The 18,729-nt window shown below is 39.2% G+C and overlaps 1 protein-coding gene across 4 annotated transcripts in view; it reads left to right on the plus strand.

Annotated features, from left to right (window-relative positions):
• The first annotated feature begins 66 nt into the window (after positions 1–66).
• The window catches only part of JADE1 (jade family PHD finger 1), a 170,220-nt gene continuing 151,557 nt past the window's right edge, over positions 67–18,729 (plus strand). The window contains exons 1-5 of one of the 4 annotated variants that reach the window (XM_064510693.1): positions 67–509; positions 7,574–7,710; positions 8,120–9,169; positions 9,331–9,436; positions 11,962–12,062. The gene's annotated coding sequence lies outside the window, so the exon portion shown is untranslated. Of the gene's footprint in view, positions 510–4,104; positions 7,711–8,119; positions 9,437–11,961; positions 12,063–18,729 lie in introns of those variants that run through there. The other 3 variants (XM_064510692.1, XM_064510694.1, XM_064510696.1) reach the window with 3 other exon arrangements.

An 18,729-nucleotide genomic window follows, 5' to 3' on the forward strand; every position in this document is an offset into this window, starting at 1 on the left:
CCGCCCGCCCAACGGCCTCCGCTCGCGAGAGGCGCTGCTGCCGCGAGCGCGCGCGCACCGCCGCCGCCCCTCCCCCCCGCCCGCGCGGCGTAAGCGCCGCACCGGCCGCCCAACGGTCGAGGCAGGTGGCGCGAGCCTCCTGGCCTGCCGCAGACCCCCCCCTCCTCCCCTTCCGCGCGGCAAGGCGCCGCGGTAATAAAAGCGGCGGCGGCGGGCTGGTGGGGCTCGGCCCGGCGCCCGGCAGGCTCTGAGGGCAGCGCCCTAGAGCCGCCGTGCCTCTCGCCGCGGGGGAAGGGGTCGGAGGCCGGCGGTGCCGCCACGTCGTGCAGCGCCCGCGCAGCGGTTGCTGAGCAAGTGACACGTCTGCGCAGAGGTTTGCGCAGCGGTCCCGGGTTTGCTGCCGAAAGCAGTGTGTTTGGGTGAGCGCAAGTGTGCCCGAGATGACACAGCAGCCGGGCTTGGAGGGAAAGCTTGCTCCAGGATCTGCTTGGTGTGCTTCGCTGCCTGGGGTAAATATGCCCTTCCATTTTCTGCTGCCACAAAACGGGATGATTGCTAATAGCAGGCTAAGCCACTAGTTACTCTTTGTGCTGTAAAATCCAGCCGTGGCAGCACATAGGTGGCGTTTTATTTTAATATATCTTGTTAAGCACAACCCGTGCCCAGGAATGAGTTTGCTTAGTTATATCACGATAATGGCTGTGAAAGCTTTATGGTTTTCAAGGAGACGGTGCGTTTAAGTCATCTCAATAAGAGCATGTCTTTATCTACAGAGAAAACAAAGACTTTGGCGGCATTTAACACTTTCGTCTTGTGAATGTATTCACAGAAAAAACAGACTCTCATCAGATGAACAGCCACTCTACAATTGTATAGCTGGCCCTAGAGAATAGAAGGAGCCTCATTTGCTCTTCACTAGGGTTGGAACATGATCTAGGGAGTGCTTTGGACCTGATGAAAGTTATTACTTCACACAACTATGTGGTGTTGGAGCATCCCTTCCTAATAACGTCAGCCTTTAGAAATAATTCACAATTTCACGACTCAGTCACAGAAGCAGGAAAATGTCTTCACAAAGGCAGGTGGATAACACAAGAAACAAAACCTAGTAGAAAACAGCACCAATAATGCTTAGCATTTACATAAAACTTTTCATTTTCAACACACTGTATAATGATTAGTTTAATCTAGATTCTCAGCTAGTTTAGTAATGACTACCTCTGTGAGGAAACAGGATGAAGTTCTTGCCAGTAGAAGACCTACAATTAAAATATTATTTCTCTTTCTCCTAACTTGGTATTTGTTTATCTTGCAAGTAGGGTATGTTTAACGGATATATAAATAAACTCTCTGGTATTAAGAAAATCTTTTTATCTCAACAAGTCACAGCTCTTTTGTAGTTAGCGATGGTTTTTATCAGAGAATTGTAAAATGTTTGGACTGTCTGGACACAAGTACAGTGCGGGTCAGAAGAAGGTGGAGTTGCAGTCTTACCTCTGGATTTCCTTCCTTCATGAGTTGAAGTTAGAATTCCCACAACACTTTACTATGTTCTCTGAATTCCCTTTGTATTTTAAAGATGCAGTTTAGAAAACAAAAACAAGTACTGAGAGATGTGAAGTACATTTACCCAGATCTCCTACTGAGATCTTATCCAAATTCATACTGACTGGCTAGATTATTTTAGACATCGCTTTGAAAATATATTCCTTCCCACTGCATTAATGTGGTGGTGTACTGTATTCTGAAAGGATTTCTTTCAGAAATTAGTTTGGTTACCATAAGCAATTTACCCTTGATCTGTCTGTTCTGTTTGCCCCCTTGGAGATTATATTAATGCTACCTGGGCTTGACTGAAATACTTCAATGTACTTCTATGAGCCTTGGATCAAGTGTAGCAAAACAGTGGCTTTTGTTCATCCACAGATGGGAGCTGGAAACCAAGAGGAGTTCCAGGAATCCACCCTAAGGAAATGAAATAATTCGAAAGACGGGGTTTAAAAGACCTCTACTTGAAACAAATACTAGAAAATAAGCAAATCAATTAGAAATAATGTAACACAAATAGTATATGTAGTTAGAAATTTTCTACTCCAAATAATTTAGCAGAAAGAAATCTTAACGCTGACAGTGCATGGGTTCCGAGCTGGAGAAAAAGTAGCTGGTTGCCATCCCGTTAGCGGTATGCCTTACCCAAGTCCAGATATGAAGTGCCAAGAAGTCTCAGTGCATCTGCAGGGACCTTCAATGCTGAAAGAATGGAGTTTCAAGACAGAGGCACTTTTATTGTCTGATCACAAGTATAAATCAGCGCTGGCACAAATACAGCAAGCAAATGTTGTCTTCCTGTCTTAGGGCAAGCTAGTTTTAACTTCCATTAAATTTTGTTACGCTGCTGTTTGTTTTAACTGCCAGGGAAGTTTACTGTTTCTCAGTTATGGCTTTCCAGTGTTTCTTCTTTGCCTGACCATCTCTTTTTGTTTTGCTGAGACAAAAAGTCTCAACCCGTAAAGCGTAAAAATTATGTTCTGTAAACCATCCTACGACTGACTGGTAAAAGGTCCACGGAAGTCTCTTACCGTTACTGTGTTGCTTTTGGTGTTCTTTATGTGCACTTAGTGGTTGTTATTTTGGTGAGAGCAACTTGACCTATTTGACAGCCAGCTATCACAGATCCTGATCCATGACTGAGGAGCCTAGGTATTGCTAAAGTACATAAATGCATCAATGAGTGGACTAACTGCACCAATATGAATAGAGGAATGAACGGAAAATCAGGTGTTCTGGATTACCTGTGAAAAAAACTTAAGTACCTTTACAAATTCTGAAATGAATGCACAGCTAATTCATTTGTTCAGATTTGAAGTGAAGAGCAAACAAGGTAGGAATACTCACATATCAGTTTCTCCTAAAGAATTTAGTGAGGTCTGAAAATACAGGGCTTGCCAAGCTCTTTATGAACATATATAAAGGAATACTGCCAAGTTGTTAATTACATATGTTATTGCTCAGTAGCTTTTTTTGTTCTTGAACAATTATTTGATTTTATAGGTTTTTTTTTTAACCTAACAGAGGTTGAAGAATACCTATAAAGTGAATAATTTACTTATATACTCATATACAGTTTTGCTTGTTACTGTTTATACTCCAGATCTTGGAGGTTAATAGCCTTTAACTTCCGTCTGCCATATGTGACATGATTTATTCTAGCAACGGGGAAAAAAATGTATTATTTTTTAACTTTTAAGTTATTCGCTAGGCAGCTTTAGATGTTCAATCTCAGTATACGTTTTCTTCTTCAATATAGAGCCTTCTCTGTTCTACATTATAATGTGTTAGCTATGTTACTACTTACTGTTTGTCTCTGTCCTCAGTTTCACTACTCCCCTTTAAGAATTCCACAAATAAATCAGTTGCCTCCTGCTTTGTTTGTTACACACATGAAATAATTCCCTAACACTTTTCTATTAGAAAAGAAAAGATAATAGAACTTCTGGATGACTTTTTCATTAGGAGGTGAATGCCTCAGCTCAGACTTACGTTCATCTTTTTCCTTTGTGGGCACTGCTTATTACACTCTTTAGAAAGAAGACTGAACTCAGTGAAAAGCACAATGGGACCCTAACTTTACAAACAAAAATTGAACTCTGATGCAAGCTAATATAGTGACTGAAGTTTATTTTCCATTGATTTTGAAGCTGAAGAAATAGGTCTTAGCACCCCAAGACAGACTATGTGCAAGACAGATTAGGAGGTGAACTGTATGTGAAGGAATGTGGGGATGTCTTGGTAAATTTGGAATAATGTAACATTGAGTCAGGTCCATTGATTTTGGATATTTTTAAACCCAGCTTAATATATGGGGTACAGTAATGAGTCTGTTTTAAGCTGGTACAGCATGGAAATGCTTATTATTGAGCTCAAGGCAAAGCTTGATGTCTTTTAACATAGTATCTGCTTTCATTCCTTAACATTATTTCAGATATATTTCAGACATATCCTAAGTATTACATGTAACCTTTTTCTAATTTTATATCACTTGACAAGATCAATTAATGAAGTGATACTAAACACATGCAAGTTTTTCAGAAATTTCTTTCAAAAATTTGAAAATATAATATGAATAGCCTTGTAGCAAAATTCATATCAAGTAAAATTTTTCATTGGTGAAAGACCTACTAATATGTCTTAGTCTTTGTAAAAGGTGTGATATCTGAAGAGCCGAGTCATAATATCACAGAAAATAGACTAGCTTAATCTCTAACAAAATAGTTTGATTTTGGCCATAAGTTATAATCTTTGTCTAATGGTGTGTTTCACAGAGAAGTCTCAGAAGGCCGTACTGGAACCAGTAGAAATCTGTGGGCACTAGCCAGGCGTTGACTAGCTGGCTGACTGGTGATGCCTTGCCGCAGAGCCGGAAGTAGGTCTGCTCAACCCAGAGCTCAGCTTGAACTGGTAGCTGGGAGCTGCTCTCTTTCAAAGATGGGTCTCTCAAGTTCCTCTGGCTCCCAGCTCCTGGTCCCGCAGCAGCTCTGGCATACATTATTCAATATCTGGTCTAGTAAGTTACTGACTTACATACTAGAGATACATTTTCAATAAAATATGCCAATGTATTTCATTTGTACATCCAGGTTTTTAACAAGTCAGCTGGCATAAGATATTTGCAACTGTATGTATGCAGCTGTGTTTTCAAATGGTAACTTCAGAACTGCAATAATTAGGCTGGAGTGAAACAGCAGAGAAAGTACACAGGCAGGCCTTTGGGCATAGCCACCTGTAAGCAAGTAGATAGATTTTCGATATAAATAGGGCACACTCCTACACTAACCTGTTATATTTTCATATTTGGCTGTAGATGATTACAGCACAAATATTAAATTCCAGGGCCTATCATTAGATTATATAACTTCCCATTTATTGTGGGATGTATCTGCAGAAAATACAGACACTACATAAGAGCTGCAGAAAAAGATTTTTCATCAGGTCTCCATAAGGGAACACGAAGAAGAGGGAAAAAAAGCATATTGCTCAGGCACAAGGGTATAGCGAGGAGACTGGGGATGAGACCTGCCTAGAGGGGTGAGAAGTAGACTATTTGCTGGTACACTGCAGTTCTTGAGCTCAGGCTGACTACAAAGGTATTCTTGCCTTACAAGACCTTCCCTTCATCTCACAGCTGCAATCCCTCCTGCTCAACCATAACTTACTTTTGAGTATTGTAATAGTGAATGGCACCTATAGATAATGAAATAACATATGTAACATGTGGAATTACAGTCAGAGAATCAGTTGTGTTGCTTAGTGTAACTGCAAATAATTTTAGCATTTCCATACTCCAAACTCAGTTCTTGACCTTTCCCACAACAGGCAGAATTATATCATGTGTGTTTTGCTAGAACACTTGCAAACCAAGCGCTTAAGTAACTAGGTTATGTTTATCAGTGCAGTGATGTAGTTTAAATCCTATAAGGTCAATGAGAGCTTTTCCATGGGCTTTAATTTCACAAATTTAAGAATATAAGTAATCTTGAGTCAGTTTTAAAGAGCCGGTATTTCTTTCTATGGGAAATGCCACTAACATGGACACTTCAGTTTTGAAACTAATACTGATTTAGTTCAACTTCAGTTGATACTTTTTTGCATTCTGACTCTGTCTTAGGAGTATCTGTATAAGATATTCATGCATTTGTCCTAGTGTTCTGTCCTGTAGCATGATATCACTTACATTAAAAATCCCTATGGTAATTTCGTTGGTTAAGCACAGCCGTCGAATTAGGCTTTGCTAGATTATCTGTAGGTATCTACCTCAGCTGCTGTTCTCTCTGTACATGTTAGCATTGATGCACAGTACTGCTAGCTGTGTGTTAAAGATCGCAAACAGTAGCGGACCACTACTGATGTTCCTCCTGTTCTCCATTCTTTTATCTTTGTCCTGCTTATCTGTCTTTCCATCTCTGTTTCATTAAGTCTTGGAAACATTTTATACTCTATTCAGTCTTTAATCACTAATATCCTTATGGACTATTCCAGGCTGCTGTTCAGGCTGACAGCCAAATAACCCCTGTTTTGCCAAGTCAGGGATGTACGGTAAATATTTAGTAGCAGACCAGAGCAGCACACCTGCATTTGATAAATACTGGGGGGAAGTGATTACACGCCCCAGTTTTGGCCACAGTAGAAGAAATATCCACTGTTAATCTTAAGTTTCAAGGCAGCTGGCTCAGTTCAGCATTTAAAAAACCAAGTCCCAAGGCTGAAGTAAGAGCAAATGACTGTATTAAAAGGCAAAGGATTTGAATCAGAGGTCCAGCAGTGCCTATGTTTTGCATACTTCCTCTGGGGACCTAGCGGGCATCAGAGGAGTGAATAGTCTACCTCCCATTGCCACATTTGTCTAATAGGAGGCCTGCTTTACGCAGAGGCTCTTAGGGCAACTACAGAGCCTCAGTTTTCCAGTGAGCCTGAACAATCATTTCAGAAACTGGTCTGCTAGCTGTCCTGGGAGATTTCAGCAAGGAAATCATAGATACCCCTGCAGGATGAAAGTGGAGGAACCAGTGTTTCAAGCCAGGATATATTTTTTTTAACCATATCTGTTATTGTGTTGGTTTCCCTGGAGAGATCACCGTCTGTTAAGGGCAAAAGCCACTTAAGCAGCTTATGCAGTAGTTTATTGCCTTTCTTCCATCCCAAAGTCCACATGATTATTGAGGGGGGAAAATGGTAAATATGCAACCAAGTGCTAAATGTGTCATAATAGTGACTTAGTGGCTTTAAGTGCATTTACATGATCGCGGGACTTTCAGATATTTCCTAAGATTCGATACCTTTCCTGTAGCGTGTTGTCATAATCTGTGGAGCTACTTCATTTACAGACAGTAGGAAACTGAAATAAAGTTAGACCCTAACTTAGGCTACCAATGATAGGTGTCCTCTTCATTGGAGAAAATGTTTCAAGGTTAAAAGCCACCAAAAGTCAGTTTGTCCTTGTGAGTCTTTTCTTTTCTTTTCTTTTCTTTTTTTTTTCTGGAAACTGGGCACACATGCAACCTCAGCTCTTTGGCAAATGTTCATAGCGAGGAGATAAATTGCTGAAGCCTTCTGTAGCAAAGTCTATGCTTTTCCATTTTTGCCCTCACTTTTTCCATTTTTCGATGAAGAAGGGGGAGGAAGGTACAGAATGTAGCCAGTTTATGCTTACCACATAACAGGAATTACCTCAGCAGCTCTACTGCCTTAGCCCTTTTCTAATACGCAGTGCTTACCAGAATTTTGGTCAGCTTGTCTGTTTAATAAGGTGAACTTTGCTGGGTCGTTTCTGTAATTAACACTCACATGAACTGATACATAGAATTGTTAGCAGGCTCTTCAAAAACTCCTTTTTATTGGCTGAAGAAATTCATCTGCTGGAATGGAATACCATCTCCTTGCTTGGAAAGACAACATAACCAAAATGTTAAAATTTGTAAGCTGTGGCCTTCATCACAAAGAAGCTAAGCAAGGGAATTAATTTTTTAATTCCTAAAAGTATGTATAATTAATGAATTCTCCTCTTCTTATTTTGCAGGCACTCTCAGTATAGAAAGGCCAGTAAGGAGACTGAGCAAAGCCATTGCTACAGAATGCAAACAAGTGCATCTTCTTTCTAATGGCATCACTGTGGAGATGCAAAAGAGGAACACCAAATTCTAAGATTTACTGCAGGTACAACAGGAACAAGGAATAAGAACAACTTAATAGCATAAGAAGAAATCAGGAAACAAGTTCCTTGTTAGAAGGGTAGTGAAGAGTTTCCAGCATCAAGAGTTCTTATGCAGGTTCAGATTGTGTGAAGACTAATGAGGCAGTCCCTGAGTAACAGCCTGTATAGTATAGCACTGAACACATAAAATGGTACATAAAAGGACGTAGCAGACAGAGGATAACCATGCATGCATTTTTATAGACGATTTTCACAGATTGCACTTTAGCTTTAGTTTGCACTTGCTGTGCCAAGCTGCACTAGGTAGTTAAAAACTTTTTTTTTCCTAGTTGACAGAAGGTTGGATAGTACTGTTCTTAAATATTTCCTTATGTATGTTTCTAATGGTAATTAAGTTCTTTGTTTATTTAGGAACTGGTTGTCCACTTAGTCATGAGGAAATGGGAATTGCAGTTATGCCAGAAATTTTTTGTGAAGAATAAAGCAAGCAATCTACAACATCAAATACAATGGCATCCCATGCTCACAAACAAGCACACAGTGATTAACATTTAAACTGACGTTTAATTCAAAAAATTAATCAGCCCTTATTCCATGCAATCCATATAATTAATCTGGTACTATAGAACCATTTAAATTTATGACACCTAACCCCAGCAGTTTAACAGGCTTCTATAACGCCTTGTAATATATCTGCATGACATGTTCTGGAGCATTTCACAAAGCAAAAAAACACCACTATATATATTAGTAGTAAATATCTCCCTAAAATGGCCTCATCTGAATGCATCTTCATACATACAGCTAATGTTAGTCTTGCTGATTTCTTGCAACATGGTCAATACCAAGGTATGGGTGCTGACCAGTGGTGTGAGTCCGCTGAATCTAACTGGCAGCAAAAGTTTACAGAATCCAAATCCTAACAAAATCCTCACTTTTAGCTGAAAAACTGAAAGGTAGTGTGGAAAATGAAGTATATCACAAATTTGCTTAAACTATTTGTAGTATTACAGGAGGTGTCATCCTGCCTTCCAAATACTTGTTTAAATTCTGCAGTGGCTAAGAACATAGTTGATATTTCTGTGAAGACCCCACACACTCTGGAACTTATTTCCTAGGTAATGTCAGGACAAGATACATGAGGATTCCCAGAGTATGTTAGCAACTTGTAACCTTTTGTAAACAATGTCAGTGGTTCTGAATATGGTTCCAGTGTGTCCAGTATCTTGTCATCACCTGCCATGGTTCAGTAGTGTTTTTGACACAGGTGCGATCAACTTCCTCAAGTCATTCGGAATTAAAGAGTTACATTTCTTGTGGTTAATGCAGCCACTCAGTCTTTTGGGAGGGTAAATTATGAGCATATGGCCACCAGTAAGCATCTCTAAAAGCCAACTTTCCTTTCAGGAGTATTCCCTATGCTAGATTATGAAGACAAGCCATATGTGGGAAGAGACAGTTGTATCCTTTTGGAAGTAATCAACATCCTGTGGCATGAAAAGAATGTATTTATTTTGTATATAATAAATACATTAAAATATTTAATTATTTAAAGGACAAGTGGAAAGAAGAGGAATGTAAGTCTTATGTTATGGTTCTGTTTCCTTGACCTTACTAATCAGTCTGATATTTGAGGCTAAATTCAGAGTTTCTACTTCACTTATAAAAAGCAGCTGTAAAGCTGGTAAACAGGCAGATATCAATTGTCACTGAAAGATGCTAGAACAGGTGAGCCTGATCCTTTATATTTTATAGGAAACATTTTCCTAGGGAGTAATATCAGCCAGTTCTCTAATTCCAATTCATCTTTCCTTTTGTTTATATATAAGGACATTAAGCTTTATTCTGTACTGCCAGAGAAAGAGAAAACAGCAAACAAAACAAAATAAAATGCTGTGTAAACAAAATGCTGCATTGCACATGTTTTACCTCCTTTCTCTTGGAAGAGACTTAGAAGTAAAGACCACCATACCTATGGTAGGTGACAGTGACATTTCAGTCAGTGGTCAGGTGCAACTACACTGAGAATGGCAGAGCTGCTCAGTCAGATGGTTGCTACTGTATCATATGGGCAGGATTATGCCTGCCAGGCTAGGCTGTGCTACCAAGGGGAGGGAGGGAGAGTGGGAAGGGACTGAGGTCTTTTAAAGCTCACCTTCCTATTAAGTCTTTGCTTGCCGTGATACATTCCTGGAAAATTTTCAGATGTTATAGCAATAAGTGAGTTACACTGGAATACCTTGCAATTCTTTCATTATTAAATACTGTTGAAAGTGAGTGTATAATACTAAAAGATCAGAATAGCAGCCTTTGACCTGTGTTTTCCACGTACCTAGCAGAGGTGTGTACAACTAAATAAAACACAAGACACTGGAAAATCTGGCTCAGCGTGTATGCATCTGTATTTTATCTCTTTTCACCCCCATCTCCTTCCATTTCAATTTGAATAATGAGTGAGGCTAAAACTAAATGGGAAATCTATCTTCCAGGGAAGCAATGCAATATTATAATATAAAAATCAGTTTGTTAGAATTGGAAGACGGGGGGCATTAAGCAGAAAGGGCCTGTGAAGACTCAGGATGAGAGAGCTTGTCTGTAACACAAGTAGGAATTTGGGGAGTTTCCTGTTAGTGCCTATTTTCAATATACTCTTGCTGCAGTAGTCTTTACAGATTACATTTTTTCTGCAATGGTAACAGCAGCCATACATGTACTTCTAGTAAGAATTTGGGCTGAATCCCTGGCTGTGCAGAGAGTGCAAAGCATGTATGAAAATTCAGATACAAAGCTGGTGCTGTTGAAAATCAGAGTAGCCTGTTTTTCTCTCTTCCAGTGCTGCTAGTGGCTGCAAAGAGGCAAAATATAATACAAAAATTTCTACTTTGCACATGAGTTCATGCTGTCTGGAGATTGTGTTTCTCCCAATTTGGAGGACCATTATACTATGGTAGGCTCACTTCACACAAGTATTTGGCAGGGAGATTTCAAACAAACCTATGCTCTTTGTTCGTGCACATAATAAAGTAAATTAAAAAATAATTAATACGCAGAAAAAAATGGAGCAATATAGGGCTGCATTCAATAATATCAAATCTGTGCTCTGCCGGATTTCCTAGCAGTAAAAATTTGATCTGTATTGGTGTAAGTGCACGACTGCATTTTTATCAAATTAGCCAGAGCATATGTTACAGTGTTTATTCAGACTTTATGCCAGCTTTCTGTCAGTTGGGGGAGGATAAATTATACCTGATCCAGCATAAAGTTAGAGTGGTACAAACAGACTATCTCATCTGAGAGGAACTCTCCTGGTACAAAATTATTTCTTGAAGGTATTTCCTATCTCACAGAATGATAGCGTACTGCCTTAATATGCTGTAAACCCTACACAATCCTTAGACAAATCTTTTTCAAGTTAGAGCATGTCTATATCTGATTAGCTGTAAACAGACTGACAGTTTTTCCTCAAAGGTAAAGAAGGGGAGAGTCACAAATTCAAATTGCATTTTACACCTTAGGCAAATACAGAAATTCTTCAGAATATGGTTTGTATAGAAATGCCAAATGTGCTCATGTATAAATGTAAATAATGAGATGGGAAAAAACAAGTCTCAATGATAATTAGGAACATAATTCTTGAAATTATGGGGTTAGGTTCAGGCTCATATTATGAAAGAGGAAAGATTTGATTTTGTGCTTCCCTCCACGTGCCTTCTTTTAAATATGCATCTACTGTGCCATATCATGGATCCTTTCATTCTGAAGATTTCATTCTGAAGATGAATTATCATGTCACTAGTTACTAGAGGTGAAGACAGTAAACAACATTACAATGTAAACCAAGTGATTTTTGAGATTTCCTCTCAAGTCTAAGGACCAAATCCATTAGAAACTATATACAGATGCTGCTAGCTTTGATATATGATTGGCTGAGGTTATTTAGGATTTTGTTGGAATTTTGTTAATTTTGTTCATTTAGTTCCATTAGAATTTATGAATTTACTGCATTAGTGCTTGTTTTTGGCCAGGGATTGTAACTGATTCTGTGATGAAGCAGTCATGGCAGTGCTGCTTAACGCAGCATAAGCAATCTGGCTACTCATTTCTGCTGCTACACTGTAGTCTCTGCTGCAGTTTAAACAACAGTTGAAATGGGTGCATGGTGGACCATCCCATGGAACTATTGCAGCTGAAAAATAGCAAGGATTATGAAAACTGGTGCTGCCACTGAGAAAATTTCTCTCCAAACTACACAGCGTGTCAAAGCAAGTGGAACTGGGAGCTTACAGTAGACCTGGCAAAAGGCGATGGCAGTGTGGGATAAACTGGAAGAAGGATTGTTCGAGACAGACTCAAGGTAAGAGCAGAGCTATACCTTCATGCCAGAGAACAAGTTAAAGTAGAAAAAGATATTCTAAAGTAGCTCAGTCATATGAATACAGAAATACTTCCAAAAAATACAGTGTGTTCTGGGGGGGCGTAAGTCAGCTTATACTGTACTTGGTAGAGATGCAGTCATACCGCATCTTCACCAAGCATATGCTGGTATAACAACATCAATAAAAATGTTCTCCTAACTGGCAGAATTATGCTAATAAAACTTTCACAGGTGTAAGAGCCCTAAAAAGTGGAATCATCAATGAATATCATGTCTGTCTTATGTGAACATCGCACATTCAGCAATAATTCCTATTATGCAGATCTTAGTTAAGAATTTGTGGAACTGTAATTCTGCCAGGATAGCACTTTGTGAGAATTAGAAGTTAAGTTCCATTTCTTTTGATACATTTCAGTAAACTTTCCAAAATCATTCCAGGCAGAGCTGAAGCACTTTTCAAGATTCTCATACTATTATTAATACTGCTGCTACCACCTCTTAAAAGCTTATATTTGTCCTTGGAGTGAGACCATGTTGTACTGAGGGATTGGTATTTTCAGTACAGTTTCCTGTGGAGGAATAACCTAGACTCTTGGCAGCGCACCACTATTCAATCCATACAAAGCACTCACATCATGTACTGTAGACACAGGCTTGAGCTCATGACCATTCAGATGTAATCTGTACTAGCAGTGCTATTTTAACTGCAGTCCTATTTTCACATATACAAGTACTATCTGTGCAGAAGAAGAGAAGATAACTTAAAACATGCTTTTGGATTGAATATGGTGAAAAGTGATGCTTTGTAAAAGCCTAGCAATAGAAAACATTTAGAAGAGAAATTTGATAAGCTGTGATGATACATAGCTATTTGCTGTATATGCAGATACTTACTCCAAAATGTGGTTTGTGTATATGACTTCAACCTGCAAGGGGACCAACAGTCATCCTGTAAGTGAGTGCAGTCCGCTTGGGACTGAATGGGTCCAGCTACCCAGCAGCAGACATTATAGAGGCATCTCCCAGACAGGCCCTTTTGGATGCTCAAAGAATCTGGAGACTTAGGCAATTTCACAAATCCTAAAACAAACCACTGAAAACTACTGAGTATATTTGGCCCAAATAGTCACAAGGAAGGTCAGATCTCCTTGAATCATAGGTCTTGATAATTTGCAGTAAACTAGGTGGGAAGAAAAAGTATGTTTGCAGTTTCTCATGATGCACTTTCTTATGAAGTAATGGCAAGTTAGTGTAATACTTTAACTATTAAGATCATCAGTCATTTCGTCTTTTACTAAATTACTACATTGTGATATGCATGTAACTACCTACATAGGAATGATTTTTGATAATCCCCGAGCTGCCCTCCACATAGCTTCCACATTTGCCTCAGCCAACTGGATTTGTTTGCTGCTCTGAGATCACAGTGATTGGATTAAATGTTAAAATGCTAGTTTGCAGCTAGGTTTGCGACCTCTGTGCATGCACATTCTAGGATTCAGCATTTTGCTCTAACTCTCCTTGTGCTTTATGCAACTGTTGTATTGAGATCCTAAGTCTTTTTGCTCTATCGAAAAAGCAAAAGTACAGGAAAGCCTAAAATTCTCACAGTGAAACAATTTGAGAGAATTAGTGAATTGATTACTTACCATCAGGGTCACAAGCAGGCCATCCTACGGAATCACATTAAAGCAAAAGGCATGAAGATATCGAAAAAGAAGAGAACTGACAAGTGCTGGTCTTGCAGCAGAACTGAAACCAAGTAGGACATTTTTAAAAGACATTGTCAACTTGCTCTTCGTTTTGGACAGGGACAATGTGGAAGAGGATATTAAGTGTGGTGTGACTGAGGAATGCTTGTATAACCGTGTCTCCAAGAGCTCTTCAGTACGCAGAAATCTGATCTCTCCAAGATGGACGTAGTCTTGCATTCTTCCTCCTCCCTTCTAACCTCCCCCCCAAACATCCCTATTGCCCACCAGTCTTCTGTCTATGAAATACTGTGGCTATAAGCTGCACTGTAGGAGGGTCTGTTAAGAACCACTGCACTTAACGTGATTATAAGGACATTGCTACAAAAAGCACTTAGATCCTTCATAACCTTGAGAAATTGTTTAAGAGGAATTCCCTGTTCCTTTTGCAAACCCAATACTGCTGAGTTTGCAAAGCAAAACCTTTGGAGTTGTGGGTCAGAATCTGAATTAACACAGTGTTTGAAGCTGAAGTTCTTATTTAAATTTTTATGTTAATTTCAGTCTGCTACTGATGTCACACAAATGTACAGCAGGAATCATTTTACTGAAATCACAGATCTTGATTCTCCACTGCTGTATCCCTTGTGAAGTTGTTCATACCTGTGTAAAATACATACAAATTGTTACTAAATCAACTCACTGCATTTTATACCCACTTGATTTTGCACTGATGTAAATTACTGCAGTGTGAGGCATCAGAGAATAAAATTACACTGGAATAAAAGTCTTGTGTCAGAATCTGATCCCATACAAGTGTTTTGAACTGTTGTTTTAATGGAACATTACAAAATTGAAAAATCATTAGCAGTCCTACCAATGCTTTAATGTTTAAAAGGTCCTATTTTCCATTTCCCTGTAGTCCCTTTATGCTACTCCATTAGTTTAAAAAGGCCATAAAGAGAGCACATTTAGCCACTTGGGAATATTTTCATTTCTGTGTTGCTCTTGCCTTTGGCATACTAGATATGTTAGGTTGTGGCTGAGGAGAAAGGGTCATGGCTGGCATGTCTCTCTGTTGTAGCTATTCTTGGTTGCTGGAACAGCTCCTAGGGGCCCCAGGCTGCCAATTGTACTAAAATTGCTGGTAGCCTTAAGACTATTCAAGGAGTAATTAGCTACCAAATGTGGGTAATTGTGACAGAGTTTAGCTAATAGTGCTGAACAGACTAATTAAAGGCTGCACACATAAGAAAAGAAAAACTCTTTTAAGGAAAAGAATTATTAAATGAGAAAATTTGATCTAGTATTAAAAAAGTTCTTTTCCTTCAAGTAGGATCCTAGCAGTTTTTGATAATTAAACCTGGAAAGCAAAGTGCAACTAGACTTTTTAAATTAAGTATTTTCACTGTGGGAGTCTTCATACTCTACCTTCAATTTTATAAATGCCCTTTTATATTTTTAGAAGAAGGTTGTTAAATGCAAGAATCGTTTTAAAGTAATTCTTGCCTACGAAAAATCAGGAGTGCTATTTCTGCTGTCAGAGATATTTCTAATTTAAAGAAGTCTACTTGGAGACAAACCATCATGGGTACCTCAGTCCTTTTTCTCCCTCTGTACAAAATGAGGTAGGGAGGGAGAATAATTTTCTGCTACTCTGAACAAGATTACAGTCCTCCACCCATCAGCATAGCTGTAGTGTCATAATTTGTATCTCTGCTCCTCCCTTCTCCTGCTCCTACAATCACTTGTGAGTAGTCCCATTCCATCCCATTTATGTACTGTGTGTCTTTGGTGGTACTTAGGTATTTGCTAATACAATCATAACATCTCACGTCTCAGCTAAATTTTGTATGCCTCTAGCCATGTTGCAGGAAATAGAGGGTTTTTTTTACTACAGGAGTCCTGTTTATGGCTGATTATACCTACTTCTTTTTCTAATCTGAAGTATATCATGGTTAGAAAAGAACAACCATAATGAGGCCCTGCTGAGAGCAGGAGATTCAGAAGAATACAGAACCCTTTACTTCCTGCCCAGCTAAAACAGATTCTTTTAGAAAACACTTCCTTCAGCTCTAAGGTGGTCCAGTATCTGTAATACCCTCTCAGCTGTTCTTATGATGCTATAGCACTTCCCAACCCCCAGTCTTTCACTTGGCCAACCCCAACAGTCTATTTCCTGCTCAGACCCCTGAATTTCTCTCTCAGACGTGGCAGGCAACTTCCAGGCTCTTTCTGTGGATTTTCGCAATAGCTGCTAATTTTTTGTGCTGTTTTCTGTCTTTCTTTCTCCTCCTATCCTGGTGGATTGATGGTAAGCTTGAATTTACGATGATACTGAAAGTATTCTGAAATACACAAATTATCCCACAAAATACAGCAGAACTGCATCAGACTTGGTAGCTGTTTATGGCCATAATTGGTGGCCAAATACAGAGTCAAAATCTATCCATTAATATTTGTTTTACTAAGAGGATAAATAGAAAAGCTGTAATTATTTTAAAAGAAACCAATTTCTTTCCTAACTGCAAAGGGGAACAAGCAGGAGGCAAGCAGCCATGCCGTCTTGGTCTATCTGGAGAACAGAGAACTGTGAACTTAAACATGTATGCACACACTCTGCAAAGTTCAAATCTGAATGAATTCCAGACATTTTACAGCCAGGAATTGCTAAATACATGTGTTACCTCATTATGACAGCTGCAGTTCTTTTTTAGTGGACTCCTTCTAAGAGCAGCTAATATAGCCTACTCTCTCTATTTAAATATCCCTGTGTTGTGAAAGTGGATTAAATATAAGCTACTGCAACTGATCTTCATTTTCTAAAACAAAAAAGAAGCAAAGGTCTGCTATTGAATGAAGCCTTTAAATATAAGAGGGTAATATATAATTATCTTTTCAATACAAATCAAGTGATCGGCAGAGATTGTGGCTAATACTTGCTTTCTTCTTCTGTACCCTCGCCGTTGTTGTGCACTTGGGAATTCATGTAAGTGAGATCTTCTGTGTTGATATAAGAGCTCCTATGGTGATGTGAGGGCATGGCAGCTGATTCTCTTGCTCTTTGAACTGAGAGTTCTGGTGACCTGACTGGCAACTCATAAAAGGATTCTGAGATAAAGAGCAGCAGTGACATGAGTCTAGCAGGACAGTCCAATTGGAGAGAGTCTTCAGGTGCTTTAACTTGTTTTAAGACTGAGGATCAAAGTTCTGTGCATGACGTGGAAAGATGGCAGAAGGCCGATGACGCAGGATTTCAAGAGATCCTTATTTACAAAGTCTTTATAGTAGCAGTACATATTTTGGGCTCCTTTGTAATAAAGGTTGGAAATATCTTAAAACTGAAAGGCAGACATAGCAGCCCAAAGGAGGGGAAAGGAGTAGAAATCGTTCCACAGCTTACCACTTTTTTGTACAATCCAAGAAAAAAAGAACCACAAAATAGGTGAAATGTCTGTACCTTTTCAAAAAGTTTGACAGATGCAGCTGTGGCATGCATCTCCCCTGGCTGACCTGGAGGCTTTCTGGCTGAGGCAGTGAAAATGCAGTTGTATAAATGACATTTTAGAAATACCTGTCATTGTTCATCACAATTCACGTGATTTGGCATATATGGAAGTAGCAGTTTCCATATACGTACTGCCTTGCAGTAGAAGCTGCAGGCTTGATGAAGTACATTAATGTGTGACACATGCAGCTTCCCAGGTGTCCAGACCAGACTCTTAAAGTTTTGTAAGACAAATTCTGTGGTTTAGGTTGGGGTTTTCTGTGTTTTTAATTGATGGTAATTAGCAACACACATGTAAGAATGTAATGGGTTTTTTTTTCCCCTATATTCACATGCAGAACTGTATTTCCTCTACCTGAAATTTGTCATCATGCCATTAAGATTTTTTTTTTCTTTTTTACATTAAAGGATTAGAGTGTCATGTTTCCGGTCTTGCTCAATGAGCCTAACATTCCCTTTTCTCTTTGTAATGGCACAAATTCAAGTACCAGAAGTGTCTGACCATTTCCTTAACTCTAAACCCCATCCAAGAACAAAATGATAGCCTGGTGAACAGATCACACCTCAGAGAGATTTTAGTTTAACTCCATTTGAAGGAATTAGCCCAGAGTTCCCCCACTTCTGACCAAGGGCTATTACCGTTTTGTAAGTGGGAGAGTGTTATCACTGTGATGGTCTCCTCTGTTAGATCACATTAACAGGAAAATCATCTGTCCTAACTTTTTTCTGGAAGTTCCTCATGGTGGCAGCCAAGTGATGGAAGAGAGCACCTGCAGTCCTACACTCAGATTTCCCTAGAGCTGTCCTAGGCAAGTACCTGCTAACCTAATAGCTTCTAGCAGTTTCCTGATCAGCTCACCAGTTGCTTTGAATTTCATTTTGAGGCATGCTGGCATCCATGATATCAAGAGCTTAAGTGTGAAAACAGATCTCTAGATTCCAGGCTGATTGACACTGTATTAATAGCTAATGTCAAAGCTTGCACCTGAGTATTAATATCTAACCAAAGCTTGCATGTACAACTTGCACCTGAGTTTACTGTTGCATTCTCTGAGCTGGCCAGATGTATGGTAGCTTTGTTCAGGAACTGAATGGCTGTGTGATGGCATGGTGTTGTTTTATGGCATAATGCCATAGCGTGGGAAGGGCAGGAACATACAGCCAGAGATGGAGCAGAGGACAAGAAAGCTTCTTTCCATGGCTGTGCAAATTTAGATTGGATTAAGCTGATTGTGAAACCACATTGTCAATCTTCAGGTATTTCTATGGGGAAAAGTTTTTCTATTTTTAGATAAAAAGACATTGCCACACCAGTTTATCTAAGTAATGTTGCTACACAATAGTGCTATATTTAGAAATCACTGAACTCCTTAATTCAAGAACAGTACAATCTGAGAATGATCTTAGTGTGCCTGTCCATTCTGTTCGTACTATGAGATTTGCCATT

This window comes from Dromaius novaehollandiae, chromosome 4 (assembly GCF_036370855.1).
Source record: "Dromaius novaehollandiae isolate bDroNov1 chromosome 4, bDroNov1.hap1, whole genome shotgun sequence".
Classification (NCBI taxonomy): domain Eukaryota; kingdom Metazoa; phylum Chordata; class Aves; order Casuariiformes; family Dromaiidae; genus Dromaius; species Dromaius novaehollandiae.